The 20,685-nt window shown below is 38.1% G+C and overlaps 1 pseudogene; it reads right to left on the minus strand.

Annotated features, from left to right (window-relative positions):
- Window positions 1–20,685, minus strand: part of LOC108717392 — a 93,100-nt pseudogene that overhangs the window by 43,574 nt on the left and 28,841 nt on the right.

Consider the following 20,685-nt stretch of genomic DNA (forward strand, 5'->3'; position numbering starts at 1 on the left):
AAAATTTGTGATTTTTTTAATAAAATCGGACTTTTAAAAAATCACAATTTTTTTTCCGGAATTTATTAAACCCCAAGGATGTTAAAGTCTGAATCTGAAAATCCGGCATCTCAGACCAGTCCAGGTTGCATATAAGTCAATCAATGATTTTTTGATGTGTGCTGGGTTTCGTGCAATACACCAAAGTTTTCGGCGTTTTGGGGCAAAAATCTGAGTTTTCGGGTGAAAAATCCTGAAAAATCAAGAAAATCGGATGAAACATCCAAAAAAAAATAGTGTAAATCTGATTTTTAGCAAATTTTTGGGAAAATGTGATAATAAATAATCGCAAAAAACCCAAGCATATTTCATCGGAGTTTGTAGCAGAAAATATTGAGATAAATTCGGACTTTGATAAATAACCCCCATGAGGTCTGGTGATTTTAATAGAGTGAGCTCTAATAAATCTTCTAGGCAAAAGGAGCCCCCCTATAAGATATATTGGATCTAACTGTCAATGAATATCTGACAACCAACTGCTGCATGAAGGGAATGAAGAGAAACAGATGCTGAGAGAGGAATAGTGAATATAAACTTGATTATTTCAGAAACAGTACAGAATTTTTAATTGATTGTACAGGTATGGGATCCAGAAATCCGTTATCCAGAAAGCCCGGAATTACAGAATTGTCAACTCCCATAGACTCTATTTTATCCAAATAATCCAATTTTTTTCTCTGTAATACTAAGATAAAAAAGATGAATAAAGTTGCTTGTGCGTTCTATATTGTTTTGCAGAGTTTTTAGTATTAACCTCACTCAAAATACTCAACATCCTTTCATTTAGATTGGAATTTAGTTAAAGCAGACAAGCGCATTATTATTGGCTTCTTACAATGGTTCAAAACACTAACAATGTTGGACTGGGCATCCCAAGGCCCACCACAGAACTTATGATCCAGAGCCCACTCACACAACAATTAGATGGAAACAGTGCCAAGTGATAGAGAGGTTATGAAGGCTTGCGAATAAGTAGAGGCTAATGGGAATTATTCCAGGTGATCACCAAGAGATCCCCTGGTACTCGAGCAGGCCAGTCCAACCATGCATACAAAACATTTCTTGATATTTAAGCAATTATAAATAAAGGTATGGGACCAGTTATCCAGAATGCTTGGGACCTGTGGTTTTCAAGAAAACTGTTCTTTCCAGAAAGGGGTATATTTATCAAAGAGTGAAGTCAGAGATCACCACAGTCCATTAGAGTGAAATTCCGCCACTCTCCATTCATTTCTATGGAATTTTGAAAGGTGCATTTATCAAAGGATGAACTTTCAGTTTCACCCATTGACAAATACTCCCATAGAAATTAATGAAGAGTGGCAGAATTTCACTCTAGAGGACTGTGGCGATCTCTAACTTCACTTGATAAATATACCCCTAAGTCTACTAGAAAATCATGTAAACGTTAAATAAACCCAAAAGGCAGGCATTCTTTCAATAAAGATTAATTATATCTTAGTTTGGATCAAGTACAATCTACTGTTTTATTATTACAGAGAAAAAGGAAATAATTTTCTTAAAATTTGGATTATTTGGACAAAATGGAGTCTATAAATTATGAGGGGAGACTGTCAAGGTTGGGGTTGTTTTCTCTGGAAAAAAGGCGCTTGCGAGGGGACATGATTACACTTTACAAGTACATTAGAGGACATTATAGACAAATAGCAGGGGACCTTTTTACCCATAAAGTGGATCACCGTACCAGAGGCCTCCCCTTCAGACTAGAGGAAAAGAACTTTCATTTGAAGAAACGTAGGGGGTTCTTCACAGTCAGGACAGTGAGGTTGTGGAATGCACTGCCGGGTGATGTTGTGATGCTGATTCTGTTGATGACTTTAAGAGGGGCTTGGATGATTTTTTGGACAGACATACGGGCAAATTTACTAAAGGGCCGAAATGGCTAACACTAATGAAAATTCGCCAGCGTGACGTCATTTCGTTACTTCGCCGATTTACTAATGGGTGCTGTGCTGGACCTACTCTAGCGATATTTCGCACCCTTGCGCCAGGCAAAGTTGCGCTATGGCGAAGGGAAGTAACTACACTAATTCACTAACTTGCGCATTTTACTGAGCGTTACCTCTTGCGCCAGACTTGCCTTCGCCACCTCAGACCAGACGAAGTGCAATAGAGTAGATAGGATTGCTTCAAAAAAATTTGAAATTTTTTCTGAATCCCAAAAAAACGCTGGCGTCTTTTACTTTTTTAAGGGTGAAAAAGATAGTCATTTTTTTCCTTTGCTTGACGATGTAACGGTAGCACAACTTCGCTACAGTAGCGTCATTAGAGGGGGCGTGCGTGACGCGCAGCCATGCCCTGTCCCCCACCATACGACCGCATTTTCAGTGGCGCACGGGCTGCCGGGGGGGCCATGAGGGGTGTGGGCCCTGGCCCGCTCGCACCCACTGCTTCCCTGATAGTTCCACCACTGCTTCGCTACCTTTGCCTCCCTGAATGCAACTTCGGATTTTAGTGAATTAGTGGCGCCCTGACGAATTGCAGTAAAGTCGTCGCTAGTGCATTTTTGTCGCTTAGTGAATTTGCCCCATAATATCAAAGGCTATTGTGATACTAAACTCTATAGTTACTATAGATATGAGAATATAAAATTTGTGTGAAAGTAGGGAGGGGTGTGTGTGTGGATGCTGGGTTTTCATTTGGAGGGGTTGAACTTTATGGACTTTCAGGGGAATGTAATAAAAGTCGCAAAGAGCAAAACAATTCGCACCAATAAGACTAAAAATCCACATCTCGCAATGTAATATTGTTCCTTAAACTGTTATTGCATTGCGAATTTTAATTGCGCATTGCGAATTTTAATTACGCATTGCGAATTTTAATTGCGCACTCATAAGAAGTGCTTGAAGGTGTCGTAATCTTTTGGAGCAAACATAACGACTTTTTCAGTAAGAAGTTTTATTACATTGACTGCGCATTGGCGCAAACTATAAAATTCGCAAACGGTCTTTCACTGTCGGAAGTGGTCGCTAAGCAGTTTCCGGGCTCGCAAAAGCTATATTAAATTCACACAAAGCAAAATTTGTTCACGCAAAGGCATAACTTTTCGCATTGCGAATAGTTTTTCCGTTAGCGATTTTTATTACATTCCCCCGTTTGTCTTTTTTAAACCGATTTAACTATGAACCTATGATTTAACTATGGGAGACGGCCTTCCCGTAATTCGGAGCCTTCAGGATAACAGGTTTTGCAGATAACAGATCCCATACAATGGACTTAAAGGAAAGGGAATTTGTGATGGGACAAACACAGAATTAAGTCAATATGGTACACAACATCTTGCTCACCCAAGTGGACTTGTGACATACGCAGGGGACATTCATTAACAATAATCAAAACTGAATCTGCCTTCTGGTTGTCTGGTGTTGCTAAATTTCCCTTTATGCTGTTACTGGGACGGTTCTGGAGTGACCTTGTTAAGTTTTGTCCTTTTTTTTCCCTCATATTGCGCCACATAATATTATTCCGGAAGTCGTATAATAATAAAATAATCAGGTGGTTTAAAGAATTCTATGGAGTCAGTGAGCAGTCAGGAGCCAATAACAGTCCTCCGAGGGCCACATGCTGTCGATCCACAGAGACTCCCAGATTACTTGACAGCTGTAAGAGAATTTCTAACGTGTCCCTTTAGCATTGGCTAATGAAATCCTACACAAGGTTTTTGGCAGACAGGATTTTTCATCCTTATCCAATCTGATCCAGTGATTACTCAGAACGAAACTCAGACCCCACACAGTGAGCAATGGCTGGCCAATTCATATTCCCTGGTTATATTTCCTACCTTTGGCTGTGACTTCTCATCACAAGAAAAGCCAAAAATATGAACAGTGACCCAATTCACAGGGTGCGGTACCACAAGCCAGAACTCCACACACCGGCACTTCTGCACCACGATGCTGTCAATCATGCCACGTTTTCATAAATAATAGCCGTTTTATAATTTAGCCTAATTTAAACTTAACATGTGTCTGACTAATAGACTATGATAATTTATGTTTAGAAAGCAATTATACTGCTTAGTCTCTATACTGTACATCCTAATAGAGTTGAATTGTCTAATAGGGTTATGTTGTTCATCTCCTGTCCATGAACTATAGCCTCTCATGCTCATAGGTAGAAAAGCAAATACAGGTATGGGACCTGTTATCCAGAAAGCTTAGGACCTGGAGCTTTTCGGAATAATTTAGATCTTAATACCATATGTTTATTAGAAAATCATGTAAACATGAAATAAACCCAATAGGCTGGTTTTGCTTCCAATAGGGATTAATTATATCTTAGTTGGGATCAAGTACAAGCTATTGTTTTATTATTACACAGAAAAAGGAAATCATTTTTAAAAATTTAGATTTGGATAAAATGGAGTCTATGGAGTCTTTCCGTAATTCGAAGCTTTCTATGTAATGGATCCCATACCTGCATATTATTAAATGTACAGGAATTGGACCTGTTATCCAGAATGCTTGGGACCTGGGGCTTTCTTGATAACTGATGTGTCCATAAATTTGTCTACTAGAAAATCATGTAAACATTAAATAAACCCAATAGGCTGGTTTTGCTTCCAATAAGGATAAATGATATCTTAGTTGATTAGTATCTTAGGTACTGTTAAATTTTTACAGAGAAAAAGGAAATCATTTTTAAAAAATTTGGATTATTTGGAAAAAATTGAGTCTATGGGAAAAGGACTTTTGGTAATTCAGGGCTTTCTGGATAACAGATCCCATACCTGTATCCTATGTGTGATAAAGAAGCTCTCTTCTTGTGTATTAAATAACATTACATTGAGGGGGCTATTTATTAAAGTCCAAATGCAAAAAACACTATTTTTTTTTTAACTATAAAATCAGGATTTTTAGTGGAAAAAAAACTTGAATTTTTTTGAGATTTATTATACCCCGAGGTTGCAAAAAGTCAGAATTCGAAAATGCTCCATCTTCAACCTGTCGAGGTCCTGTAGAAGTCAATGGCAGAGGTCTATTTTCAATTGAAGATATTATTGTCTACACCGGATTAAGTACGTTAATCCGAACATTTCAGGCTTTTCCTCAGATTTCACGAAAAATTAGGATTTTCGGACTTCCGATCCGAAAAAAATAAATTTTACGTAACAATCTAAAAAAAGTCACTTTTTTCCCTCGATCTAATTTTTCGTGTTTTTTTAATGATAAATAAGGGAAAATCATGGATTCTAGTCTGGTCGGACTTTTTTTTTTTTATTTAAAATATCAGAAAATCCAGATTTTGATGAATAAAAAACCAGATTAAACTTTGTAAAAACCTTATACTGCTCCTCAGTAGATCTGAAAATACTTTTTTTTTTACAATCTAAATGATGCGCTCTATCTCCGAGCCAATTCCTTACCGAAGTTTATATATATAAAAGGCAATAATCTGCAGAAGTTTTTTGTGTTCCCCAATGGAAATGTATACATATCGTTGGGAAAAACCCAAGAAGCTGTTCCAGGACGGCCTTAGCGGGAATATAATAAAATGTATATAGCTGAAGATCCATATGGCAACAGTGCCAGAGCTCACGTGGATGAAACAATGCAGAAAGCAGCACTAAATGGAAAATAGACCAATATAAAACCTAATGTTAAAGGTATTTTCAGAAACTGCTGCTCACTTAATTCAAACAATACACATTTATGGTGGTCTTTTTCCTCTTACAAAGGGTTTTCAAACCCCCCAAGCTCCTGAAAAATATATGAGTGTGTATATGTGCACAGAGTAAGAAAAAAAACATTTTAAAATGCTACCTTCAGAATAATTTATTTTGTTTTAAAGGAGAAGGAAAGCTACAGAGGCATTTTATTGCCAATAGATTAGCTGCAATAGTGCAAGCTAGAATGCTATATTTATTCTGTAGAATGTTTTACCATACATGAGTAAAAAGCTCTAGAAACTCTCTGTTTGTTTAGGATAGGAGCTGCAGTATTAATGTGGTGTGACATCACTTCCTGCCTGAGTCTCTCCCTGCTCTGGGCTCAGATTACAGTAGAGAAGGGAGGGGGAGGGGGAAGAGGAGCAAACTGAGCATGCTCTTGCCCTGGGCAATGAGGTTTAAGCTGAAGGCAGGAAGTCTGATACAGAAGCCCATGTGTACACAATAGAAGGAAATAAATGCTGTATTTCTTTTGACAGGGGACTCAGAGCAGCATTACTTTGGGGTTTACTGGTATATTTCGATGGACCTTTCTGATAAGGCTTACTTAGTTTTAACCTTTCCTTCTCCTTTAAAACAAAACATTTGCTCTTAACCAATACGGAGACTGCAAATAATGCTTGTAGTTTGGTAAAAATCAGCCAAACTGCTGACCCGATTGGTGCCTAGTGAATGCAGCTACCAACTGGACACCCCTGAGTCATTTTACCTTTCCCTCTTATTTCATTTATCCTCAGTAACAAATGTTTAAGACTTCCTTCCCCAGATGAAGCCAGTTAGGCTGTGAGATAAGGAGCAGCTTGTTATGACAGAATGGCTCCCTCCCATAGACTCTATTTTATCCAAATAAAATGTATTTTTCTCGATAATAATTAAACAGAACCTTGTACTGAACCTGATCCCAAATAAGATTTAATTAATCCTTATTGGAAGCAAAACCAGCCTATTGGGTTTATTTAATGTTTATGTGATTTTCTAATAGACTTAAGGTATGAAGATCCAATTTACTTTAAGATCCGTTATCTGTAAAACTCCAGGTCCCGAGCATTCTGCATAATAGGTCCCATACCTGTACTCCAAAGCTATTAAAAATTTGAATCCAAAAATTACTTCAGCAAAAACCATACAAAGTCATGTAAAAGTCAATGTCAAATGGTCCCTAATAACTGGAACATGTGATTAGGACCGATATCGGCAGCTTTAATCTGCCCGTGTATGGCCACCAGCTGGGAAATTGACAATATGTCTAGCCCCATGTCAGATCTCAAAATTGAATATAAAAAAATCTGTTTGCTCTTTTGAGAAATTGATTTCAGTGCTGGAGCAGCACTATTAACTGATTCATTTTGAAAAAAAAATGTTTTCCCATGACAGTATCCCTTTAAGATAATATCAAATTTATGTTCCCATTTAAGTATAATTGATTGAAGAATTGATGACCATATAAAGCAATGGCTAATCTATTTTTTTTTTTTTATTCATGCACAAATGAGCAAAGAATACGGTGCATTGCCTCTTCATAAACACACGATGCTGCTAACTGGATTGCAGATAAATAATGATAGTAATGTAAATTGTACTTTAGTGCCTTTTAAACTGAACGATGACAGTAATGTAACTGTATTTGCCCATAACATCACACTTGGCTAACCTTTTGCTGCAAAAGTCGAATTTTCTGCTTAGAAAGATTTAAGTTTGTCGTCCCCAGCTCCCCCACCCTCCCAACCAAACATTTCACTGCTTTGAAAAGATGAAGGACCATACGAATGGCTCTAAACTATACCAGATGCAAAAAGATGTTAGATTAAGTTGTTTAGTGTGTGCTGGGTGATTTTAGATTACATTAAATTAGCATGTTTGGAAGAAGTACAAGGAGTGCAGGCTCATTCTAATATGTACTGTGTAACTTTGTACTCACAGAAGATAAGAGCCGGTGGTTATGTAGTGGAATGTGCCATTGTATTATAGGGAGTTCATGCAACACTGGCAACTAGTCCGGCTTCTGATATGAGCTGCACAATAGCTTTGCCTTGTCGGAATCAAACAAATCTAGGCTCAAGGCTGATTTTTACCTTTCGTGGGTCTAGCCTGTGATCACAAGGGGATTTCCACATTCCTTTCTGTTAGTTTAAGGTGTTCTGATAATGGCAGCCCCAAGACAATTCCTAAAGGGAAGTCCAGAGCGCTGTCATATGATCTACCTTCTTCACAGTTCTACTAATACAACACAATATGAACTTTAAGCCCATCTAATATCTTTTCATCCATGGTGTACAAAAGGATCATCTCTCCAAAGACTGCAGTTTCCTCGGGGAAAAATGTTTCATGATGCTTAAATACTGTATCTAAAACTATATAAATATAAAATATATATAAATTCTAAAAAAAAAAAAAAAGTAGTAAGTGTCAGTAGATTTTTTTTTTCAACAATGTAGCCAAGCCCTATGCCAGATATTTATAACTAAAGTACAGGTATGGGACCTGTTATCCAGACAACCTGGGGTTTTTCCGGATAACAGATCTTTACGTGATTTGTATCTTCACAACTTAATTTTACTAGAAACATTAAATAAACCCTGATTTGCTTCCAATACAGATTCATTATATCTTAGTTGGAATCAAGTACAAGCTTGTATTATTACAGAGAAAAAGGAAATCATTTTTAAAAATTTGGATTAATTCGCAAAATTGGAATCTATGGGAGAAGGCCTTTCCGTAATTCAGAGCTTTCTGGATAACAGGTTTCCTGATAACGGATCACATACCTGTATAAACTATTTGTAAGATTTATTGATGATGTATTCACATTGTTGAAGGGTAGCCTTTACAAATGACTTTGGTTCCTGGATGGATATAACATTTGCATTTCCTTAAAGGAGACATTCAGTGTAAAAAATAAGAATGCACCAATGCGTTATACTCATTTAAATATAGAAGAATTGCGCTTAAAAAGTAGTGTTTCAGGCTAATTTATTGAATATTTCTGCAAAAACCCTAATAATCCCTCCCCTCTCTTCCACTTCCTGCTCCCTGAATTCCCAGGCTGTGCACGGGAGCCGGAGGCTCTCAGCTCACTGCACTGTAAGACAGGAACCAATCAGCAGCTAGCAGGACCTGATAGGGAACTGAAGCCTGTCTGTGCTTGTGTGACTGCAGGGCTGTGATTGGCTGTCCTCCTCCTACTGTGCTTCTGGCAGGGACCGTTAGGACATGCCCACCCCTCATTTGAAATACAGACAGGGACCAGAGAACATCTATGGGGAGCTCTAATAAAGGGGTGATTTTTAAAGATAATATAAATTTTTAGCATCATGTAAAAGCAACACCATATATTACTCATAATTGCCTACAAAATTAGGGTTTTTTTACTTATCCTATATGTCTCCTTTAAAACGAACTGAAAATGTTATACAGGTATGGTATCCGTTATCCAGAATTTCTGAATTAGGAAAGGCTGTCTCCCACAGACTCCATTATAATCAAATAATCCAAATCATTATAAATGATTTCCTTTTTCTCTGTAATAATAAAACAGTAGCTTGTACTTGATCCCAACTAAGATATAATTAATCCTTATTGGAAGCAAAACCAGCCTTTTGGGTTTATTTAATGTTCACATGATTTTCTAATAGACGTAAGGTATGAAGATCCAATTCATGGAAAGATCTGTTCCGTGGCATAACTAGTGCAAAACAAATCTTCAGAGGGGCACAGCGCACTCCTATGCCCATCCTCCCACCAACTTCCTGCCCACGCCCCAATCTGACTCCACCCAAGTCCCGCCCTGAATTGGATGCTCTTCCTCGAATTAAGAAAGCAGCTGGGGAGAAGGGAGTTTTCTTATTAGCTATAGAAGAAGCAGACCCCAAAGTCCTCTATAGTTACAACACTGGATCTGTTATCCGGAAAACCCCAGGTCCTGTACCCGTGTAAGATTCATCTCAGGGAAATAAGAAACTTTCTAAATAAAATCAATTAAAAATGATGTACCATTTCTGAAATAAGCAAATTAATCTTCTCTATCCCCACCGCTCCGCAATTCGACAATACAAACAAACAGGCTTTGCGTCGGAGTAAGTTATTTTAAAAGACAGATAACTCTAATACACAAAGAGATCACGGTGCAACGATGTGTATAACCTAAATATCAATCCAGGAGGAATGATAGAAATTGTAACTGAACAACAGCTGATGGGCCATGGGTTGGACAATTGCACTTTAAACCTGTAATTGTGCCCACTAAACCACAACTGCACCACCAATAGCTCTCCAGACTTTACTGAACTGCATCTTTTGACTTTGGCTGTTGGCAGTATGCTGGAAACATTCAGAGGCCCCCAAGTTGCCCATCTTCTGCTTTAAGCCATCGTCGTCTCTCTAGTGTAACTTTGCTATGATATGAAACAAGAAAGCAGCCCAGTGTGACTAAGGCCAACCTCGGTGAATCATATTTCCCAGCTGGCAAAACAAAACACACTCCAGCTTTAGGTAAAAAAACAAGAAGACAGAGATCTAATGAGGCAGCCTACAAATGAGTTGTTTTCCCTTCTGATAGTTGGCCAGGGCAAACATTTAGCGGCAGTGCTGAACTGCTTTGGCTTGTATAACGAGAGCACTGTATGAAAGTGTGAAGGAAATCTTACTATATAAAGAGCAGGAGGTGCATTAGCTTTATGTATATAATTAGTGGAAAAAATGATCCTGTTTCCGAGCAAAAGAAAACACTAAACTGGACCTGCCGAGGGGGTTCAGGGGGTGAACTGACATCTCTTGAGTTGAAGGGAGTAACCATCATTCCTTGTGTTCCAGCTGCATAGAAAAATGGTACAGCCCGGTGCCTTGTTCTCAATGTCTTGTGTACATAGTATATTCAGGACGGGTACATTTACTTTGAGGTTCCATGTTGAATATCACAGGTTTTAAGGACAAGCCTCCACATAATGCTCCATTATCTGCAGGCCTCCTTAAAGGGGACTTGTCACCCAAAAACATTATTCATAATAATATTTTATCACGTCAGTCAAGTAAAATTAACTTTAATTACACAATATAAATTATTTGAATCTTGTTTCCTTCAGTCTGCGAAATTATTAATTATAGCAAGGAGGCAGGAGCCGTTTTGTGGACACTGTTATTAAGGCAAACCTTGCATCATCTCAGAATCTTGTTTGTGCACCAGAATGGGGGACCTGATGTCCATCCCCATGCACTAGCTACACAAGCGAACAGGGGAATGTGGGGAGAGCAGTGACATCTAGGAAGTGCTGAATGGAAAGTGAAAGTAATTGCTTGCCCTGCCTCTATGCCTGAGGCATAAAGGAGGGCAGACAATATTTGATTGATAGTTGAGATTTTAAAATGATCTTAAAATTAGCTATGACTTGTTTAATATGAAAAGGTCTTTTATTATACAGAGTCTGGGTGACAGGTCCACTTTAACCAGATTTAATTCCTTGTACGACAAACATTCAGATATCAATCATTTGTTTCAATGCAACTTAGTTTAAAACAAACATTCAGATCTGAATTGTAGGATTAAAGTAGGAAAAGTAACAAATCAGATTATGTTATGGGCATTATTTGGCAGACAGCAATCGAATGAAAGTTATTTACTGTATATATTCAATTTTAAATCGTAGTCACCCCAGTCAGGTCCAAAGACTAATGATCCAGACAAACGCCTGTCTCATCGACTAAACGACAGACCGACATGGTGCGGAAATTGTGCAGATGGTTATTTGGAGCCCACACACAGTCTGAAGATCGTACCAAACTTTATGTGAGTACAATTATATATTTGGTCTATGAAAATGAAATGCTGTATTTTACTAAACATAAACATGAACTTACTGCATCAGAAGCTTAATTAAACAAATTATTTATGCTTTCAAAGTTGGCCACAGGGGGTCACCATCTTGTAACTTCGTTAAACATCTTTTCAAGACCAAGACTGTGCACATGCACAGTGTGGTCTGGGCTGCTTAGGGACCGTCATAAATTATCAAAACACCACAAGTCAAATAATATCTGCCAGAAGCCGATACAGCAAGACTGATTAATAATCAGAATATGCAGACTTCACTGGGTCCTGTGTTGCCATGTAATCTAATGTGGATTTTATCGTTTTTGTATAGTTTAATACAAACTTTCTCCAACTCTCCAGAACCAGTGGCTGTAGCAAAATAATCCTCCAAATAGAATCCCAGTTTATCTGTTTAAATCTGGCTCCATGATTTTTGTCCCTGCAGCTGGAGTTGGAAACACAGGATGTAAAGGCAAAAATAAAATCCCATATTTACTTTATTAACTGTAAAAGAAACCTATCCCCAAAAATAAATCTGTACAGTTTTTATAAGAAACCTGACTGTATGCAGTGAAATTCCCCCTTTATTTACTTGCTCTGACTGCTGCGGATACAAATCTTTACACGGTTGCTGGCTGCTCTACAGGGATACAAACAAAACTGCTCAAGTTCTGCTGTTTGAAAGTGGGATCCTTTCCCTGCAGAGCAGGGACTGTCTGAAGTTTCCTATCCACAGCAGTCAGAGCAAGTAACGGTAGTGAAAGGTAGACATTTTTTAATTAAAGTATATTTGAGATAGGTTTCTTATTCATAAAAGAATGTCTTTACAGTTCCTTTAAAGGAGAAGGAGAGGCTAAAATTAAGTAAGCTTCATCAGAAATGTCTATATAGATACACCAGTAACCCCTTAAAGTAATGCTGCTGAGCTTCTTTTGTCAAAAGAAATATTGCATTTCTTTCCTTCTATTGTGAACGCATGGGCTTTGTATCAGATTTCCTATTTTTAACTTAAACCTTGAGCATGCTCGGTTTGCACCTCTCCCCCTCCCCCCACCCTCCCTGCTGTAATCTGAGCCCAGAACTATGAGTGAGCAGTGAGAGACTCAGGCAGGAAGTGATGTCACACCAAGCTAATATGGCAGCTGCTATCCTAAACAAACAGAGAGATCTTCTAGAGATGTTTACTCAGGTATGGTAAAGCTTTCTGTAGAATAAAGGATAGTCTTATAGCTTGCACTATTGTAGTCTCATATATTATTGGCAATAAACTGCTTCGGTAGCTTTCCTTCTCCTTTAAAATAATAAACTCTTTCAAGAATTGTTTTGCAGGTCTGCCCATCCTATCCATTAATTTGCCCCTCCCATTCACTAATTTGCCCCTCCCCCCATCAGGGCAACCATTATGACCAAATTCTAATTCTGCCTCTCTTAACCTAGTTAACAGCTTACTGGCATGCTAATGCCCCAAACACAATCACACACACATAGGGCCATTTCATATACTGATCTGGCGGGATGGTAATTGCCATTGGCTGCGGGCAGCAACAGAAGGCTCAGAACAGGCTGCTGATTGGACGGAGGGCTAAACAACCAGACCATAATTTGAATATAATGACAATATAAGACTTGGACATACAAGTGGAACTGAATACATCTGGTGAGTCTAAGTTATTAGAAGTATTTTAAAGGGCAAATATTTTTACTAATATTTTGCTAATTTGTTATTTTCTGTTACATCGTTTTACATACCAAGGAAACAACTCAAGAGGTGGCTCATAAAAAACATATTTAACATATTCAACCCCCATTCTGATCCCTCACACAGATTTCATGAAATGATCCCATTAGAAACAACATTATGCTCATTAACTAAACGGTGAAAGAATTTTCCACAGGCAAGTCTTTCCACTGCTGTGACGCCAACTTAACACTCACGTTCAAAAGGCATTTCAATCTGAATATAATTGCCCTTCCACACCGAATTATTTTGTTTTGGGCTTAATTCAGCCAAATGTATCCTAAAAGTGAATTCTGGCACCAACAGAATGTGTATTTTGTGTTTAACACTAAATGGCAAGAGCAGAAATCTGTATTTCTGTGATCCTTTATGGCAATGTTTTTATACATAATTAAATACAAGATATACACTGCCTTCTTACTCACCCCTTCAGCAAAGCTTATAACCCCTTATAAATACAATATTTAAAAATGTCGTCCCTGAATAAACAGAGTTTGCAATTTTAATGTTAAGGGTGAATTCTTTAAAGCTGAAAAATGCAAATTACAATGCACATTCTGCTGTGCAGATTGATACTTTGGCTACAAACAACAAAAACCGCTACTAAGCATTATATGTGTACGGTTGCTCTGCGTGCTGCTTTGATCTTTAAAGGGGTAGTTCGCCTTTGAGTTAATTTTTAGTATTTCATAGCAATATTGTCGGTTGGAAAAAAAGGGGTGGCCAAAACACCCCAGTGTGCCCGTCACCACTTCTAATGTTTTTGGAAAGTGTCTCTTGGCAGACACTCTTGGGGGTATTTTGTCCGAGCTATTTAGATGGAAACGACTATATACAGGTATGGGACCTGTGGATTCCGAGATAAGGGATCTTTCTGTAATTTGGATCTCCATACTTTAAGTTAACTAAAAAAAATCATTAAAATATGAAACCTAAAAGGCTGGTTTTACTTCCTATAAGGATTCATTATATCTTATTGGGATCAAGTACAATGTGCTGTATTATTATTACACAGAAAAAGGAAATTATTTCTAAAAAATGTGAATTATTTGATTAATATGGAGTCTATGGGAGACGGCCATCCCGTAATTCAGAGCTTTCTGCATAATGGATACTATACCTATACCTGTACCTGTAATACCTATAAAGATTGTTCTGTAACTAACAACAACCTATCAGATATTAGCTTTCTCTATTCTAACTGCATTAGTCCATTAATTGACCTGAACATACTTATGTATACGGCATTCAGGCTCACGTGGGTATATACGGCCTATTCTGAGCAAGAAAACATGATATTTTTACCCAGGAACCAATTCAACTTGACATTGGGACCAGCTTGAATACATAGAACCATCATTTTTTTTCCTTAAGAGAATGTCATAAGAAATTATAATGGGTGATATTTGTATCTTACATTATGTGGCAGCCTGACAGCTCTGTTCGGTGGCATTCTATCTACCATGCACAGGAATGTACAGCTTATCCCATATGCCTTTGAGGCGCTGCTGTGTATAGCGACACACAATAGGTGCACTAAACTAAATTATAACACTGAAATAAAAAGTAACAGTCGGGCTTCGGAGGACAGGCACAGAAATTAAATTTGACACTGCTAAAGGTTTCCAGCTCATTTTATAAGGTGCACAAGGACTTTAGGACTTGTTTTCTTTTATGCAAGTTTATCTGAAAATTGGAGCAGGAGTATAGTGTATTGTGGGATGTCAGCATAACTGGGCACTTGAGCTTCAATCAAGTCCATATCTGCAGCCGTTGTTTGTACCTGTGGTTGTCTATATAGAATCAACCCTAACCTTATACAGGTATAGGACCTGTTATCCAGAATGCTCTGGGGTTTTCCGGATAACTGATCTTTCTGTAATTTGGATCTTCATTCCTTAAGGCTACTAGAAAATCAAATAAACATATAAACCCAATAGGCTGCTTTTGCTTCCAATAAGGATTAATTATATCTTAGTTGGGATCAAGTACAAGCTACTGTTTTATTATTATAGAAAAAAAGGAAATCATTTTTACAAATTTGGATTGTTTTGATAAAATGGAGTCTTTGGAAGATGGCCATTCCGTAATTTGGAGCTTTCTGGATAATGGGTTTCCAGATCTCGTACCTGTACAACATTTTAAGCTTTGTTATTAAGCCTGCAAATTTAGCTAAGTGATAGGAAGCCTGCTGAATGAGTGCCATTACCCCGAAGACTGTAAGGATATGCTGGGAGTAGGGTTGCAGCCTTTTCCTGAAAAAAATACCGGCCTTCCTATTTATTTATCATTTTTCCCTATTAATAACATTGGGATCAACCAACATTTTTACTGGCCAGACCGGTAGTAAAATACCGGCCAGGTGGCAGCCATAGTTGGGAGTCATAAGGACTGCAAATTGCTGTTAGGGAGAGCTGGGCTTTGTAGCACAACAACAACCACAACAATGGAAGGGATGCAGGTTGCTCACAGCTAATGTGAAATGACTGTAAGTCACTTTAGTGGTGAGAGAATATTTCACGTACAACTCTGGAAGATACGGGTGCTGTGCAGAGAGAAAGGCTAATGGTACAAAGCAAGACACATGACTCTACCTGCACTGCGAAGGTTCAGATACAGGTCCGGCATTTCCTTAGCGGCTTCTGGGCTCACACTGTAAATTGAAGTACCAGCTTCATTGGTAATGCTGCAAAGGCAAAAGAAATGCATTGCCTAGAACAAGGTTCATGGTTTTTTTTTTGTCATATAACATTGAATCAGAGTGGGTTTTAATGGGATCAGCAGAAATTGACCGTTTCAAGTCCAGTCACAACCCTCTATTGGATGGAGATCTGAACTCTGACTCGGCTATTGTAGGACATTACCATTGGCGTGTTTCAGCCATTAACATTCAGTTGTGTGGCTTTATGCTTGGGGTCGTTGACTTGCTGGAAGACAGATTTTCTCCAGAATTTAACTGTATTTTGTTGCATTTGTTCCACCCACACACAATGCATGATGCTGCCCATGTTGATGGCAGGGATGGAGTGTTAATGATGATGTTCAGTGTTCGTTTTATTTTCAGTCTGATGGACAACCTATTTTGGGCTCATTCGGCCACAGAAACTTCTTCCAGCTGACTTCACAGTCTCCCACATGTTTCTACTGGGAAACTATAGACAAGATATCAAGGGAGTTATAATGAACATTGGCTTTGCCACAGCAGTGAAGCACCAGGGCAATAGTTGTGTGTACAGCTTCTCCAATCAGGCTTGTGATAGCGGCTGCTAATAAAATTGTCATGGGTCTCTTTTTCTTGTTGGCCTCCCTCATTTGCCTCCTCCTTGCACGGTCTCTCACTTTTGCCAGTCCTTGGCGGATTTACAGCTGTGCCACCGTCTTTCCATTTCTTAATGATCACTTTAATTGAACATCAAGGGATATTCAGCAAATTGGAAATGTTCCTGTTTCCATCCCCTTCAATCTTCAATCATCATTAGATCCGACGTTTCAGCTCCATATTGGAGCTTTCATTAGGGAAAGAAACGGTTGTTTCTTTCCCTGATGAAAGCTCCAATAAGGAGCTGAAACGTTGGATCTAATAAAACCTCCTTTGCATCAACTTCTTTTTGTTTGAAATTCTGTCACAGTGCATGACTATATATATATATATATATATATATATATATATATATATATATATATATATATATATATATATAGTCCAAAGCTTCCTGCACTCCGTTCACCATTTTGCAATGACAATTCTAAAGCTGATCGAACACGCAAAGATACAGGCATACGAAATTAAGGTTTGCATAATTTTCGGAGAGTCCAGTAGCGGGTCGGTTATCTGCGGTACCCTGCGGGTTGCAGGTAGAAGTTCCGGGTGTGGGTATAGATGCGGGTCGGCGGTTCTGCGGGTTTGTGGGTCCCGGAGATTATAACTCATTTTATCTGATCACGCCTATTTCCGATTATGTCACTTCTGGTTTACAATGTCAGTACTTCCTGATTCTTGATGGTCAGCAGGTCGCGGGTCTGGGTTGCGGATAAGGTTCTTGCGGTTCGGGTAGCGGGTCCAAGCAGGTAAGAATGCGGGTTGCATTATATATATATATATATATATATATATATATATATATATATATATATATATATATATATATATATATATATATATATATATATATATATATATATATATATATATATATATATATATATATATATATATATATATATATATATATATAGGCATAGTGTTTTGGTTTAGTAGCTCATTTAAATTCCTGGAATATTTCTAATTGACACAGATATTTGGAGGTGTTTTTTAGCTAAATGTAAAATGGCTTTTATTTTGGCAGAGATTTGCGCTGACTAAATATTTGCAAATAAACATATGGCTCTGCCACCGTCCCACCGATCAGGAATTGTTAAATATTTAAATGCCACGCTACTTTGTTATTACGCTAGAAGGGGGAATATCCATTTAACGGATTTCATTACAATGCAGTCGGAATGCAGGCTGCTGCAATTGTATATAGATTTGTGAATATCAGTGTATAATGTAACACGGATCTACTGCAATGCAAAGCAATTTAAAGGATAACACTTTGGTAGCAGAGGAAAGAAAGGGTCTGTAGGAGTTAAATATGGAACACCTGCGCCATCTACTGGCTGAACAGAATAAAACTTGGGAAAATTAAACAGTAAATCTGTATCACTTCCAAACACAATCACTTTACTTGACTTAGGCTAAAACATCTGCCTTACCACATAATCCCTCAATAGCAGCAAATACTTCTGGGAAAAAGGTATTTTCCAATTAAATCTTTGCCTGACTCCAAATTGACCTCCATCTGAAAGTGCTGCCAGTAAGACTGACAGACAGAGGGACATTTCAAAAACATACTTTCTGCAACAAAATCCAGCCGATTAGCATTTCCCCAAATTTGATCCTGATTGCTGTTAAGGCACGGATCTTCAATGTGTTTTGGGGTCCCAGTTTTGTATTCAGCAGCTCTCCAGTTTTCAATTTCAGCAATCCTGTTGCTAGTGTCCAAATTACCCTAGCAACCATGCATTGATTTGAATAAAGGGCTGGAATATGAATAGGAGAGGCCCTGCATAGGATGATTAGTATTGAAAAGTAGCAATAACAATGAATTTGCAGCCTTAGAAAGCATTTGTTTTTTTAAATGGGTTCAGTGACCCCCTATTTTGAAGTTGGAAAAAGAAGAAGAAGAGAAATAATTCAAAAACTATATATAAAAAAAAAAACAGTTGCAAAGTTGCTTACCATTCTATAGCATACTAAAAGTTCACTTAAAGATGAAGTGCTCCTTTAAGACCCCAGGCAAAAGGCTGTACAGGGAATGTATCAGATTGATAGGAAAATTCCATCCCAGGAACTGTGCTCAAACAATTCTTATGCAGCTCCCAATGCAAGTCCATCCCAGGATTTTGGTTTCTACTATTATTTATTAATTATAAAAAACCTAAATACTGTATGGAGTATTTGCCAAGTGAAGAACAAGGACTCTGTGCCTTTAAACCCTGTGATTAGAGCGCTAAAATAGTAGAGGTCAAACACTAATCCTACCATTTGAACTGAATAGTTTTTTCTAAAGGTTTTTACATTGGTATTTACTGTAAATATTTTCCTATGCAGGTATAGGATCCATTATCCAGAAAACTCTGAATTACAGGAAGGCATTCGCCCATAGACTCCGTTTTAGCCAAATAATCCAGATTTTTAAAAATGATTTCCTTTTCTTCTGTAATAATAAAACAGTACCTTGTACTTGATCCCAACTAAGATATAATTAATCCTTATTGGAAGCAAAGCCAGCCTTTTGGCTTTATGTAATGTTTTCATTATTTTCTAGTAGACTTAAGGTATGAAGATCCAAATTACAGAAAATTCGTTATCCGGAAAACCCAGGGTCCCGAGAATTCTGGAAAACAGGTCCCATACCTGTAACTTGTACTTGATCCCATGTACGATATAATTAATCCTTATTGGAGGTAAAATCCCTATTGGGTTTATTTAATGTTTAAATTATTTTTAAGTAAACTTAGGGGCCTATTTATTAAACCTCTAATTCTTCTGGTCAAGTTATTAAACTGGTAAAACTCAAATTTTTAGAGGAAAATGTTTCAAAACTAAAACCTGTTGAAATCATGTAGAAGTCAATGGCAAATGGTCCCTTTAACAATTGGAACATGTTTTTTACCTTTAGGATTCTCAATAGTTTTGTGCTGTTTGCGCTGGTCTTCGTGCAATAATTTGAGTTTTTGGGGGGACAATTTGATAAAATCAAGTTTTTGGGTTGACAATTAGATAAAATCAAGTTTTCAAAGCAACAAGTTGAAAAAGTTGCACGATTCGAGTTGACACTTGATTCTGTCGCGGCTTTATGTTGCACCGATTTTATCGAGAAGTTTTATTGGTAAATTAAGGGGAGTCGGGTTTGGGAGTTTGGACAAATTTTGTTTGTTTGTTTAGATAAAGTGAGTTTTAGTAAATAACTACCTTAAAGTGCAGAGATCCAGATCATGGGAAAATAATTTTTTTGGAAATCCTCAAGTGCCAGGCATTCTGGATAATCGGTCCCATACCTGTATTCCTAGAACATTTTCCATGTTGTGTTTTGTTTTGGAGTCAACAAAAGTTTTTTTTGGTTATCTGGCAGCAAAGTCCATGAAATCAATGAAATACAATTATGTAGAAGCAATGAAAAGGTTCTTTGGATTCTTGGGTGTGACACCTGCCAGTAAAGCGAAGCTCAGCAGCAATACCCTCCCTCCGTTCAGGAGTCACGTCATGTTTATTAGGCAAGTGACAGGCAGAGTTGACAGTTGTGGGAGAGCTCAGTCACTAAGCACTGAGAGAGATTTGTTAGTACAAGGTGTCTTACTCGCAAACTCATGTTTGTGTCAGGACAGAGTGGAAACATGAAGCACAAAGGCCTAAAGTGTACAAATTATTGAGTGGGTATCCACGTCACTTTATCCAGTCACCTATGAAGCGTGCCCGCAGAGCATCCTCGCAAAGGGAAGAACAATCAGATATCTGTCTTTATCTTGCCTGGAAACGCTGACATTTTTCAGTAGGAGAAGGGTCCAAATGGCAGGTGTCAAAGAGTTTTAGGCTGACATGAAGTGCCAGGAGGCAGAAGAGACCGCCGATGTCAGAGCCAAACAGGGGCCCCAGTGAGACTGCACGTCTGAAAAGAGCAAACCTCAGACCCTGTTAAATCAATCCAGTGCCGGATGCAGTTATCAGAGCAAGCTGTTGCTACACATTCGTCCTGGGGAGATACAGGCATCGGCAGACACCAGCGCAAACAAGAGAGCCAGTCTGACACCTCCAAAGCCTTAAAGTGACAGTCACCTGTACATGCCCTCTCTTTATATATTGACGTGGCGGAA

The sequence above is a fragment of the Xenopus laevis genome, chromosome 5S, assembly GCF_017654675.1.
Source record: "Xenopus laevis strain J_2021 chromosome 5S, Xenopus_laevis_v10.1, whole genome shotgun sequence".
NCBI classification, from domain to species: domain Eukaryota; kingdom Metazoa; phylum Chordata; class Amphibia; order Anura; family Pipidae; genus Xenopus; species Xenopus laevis.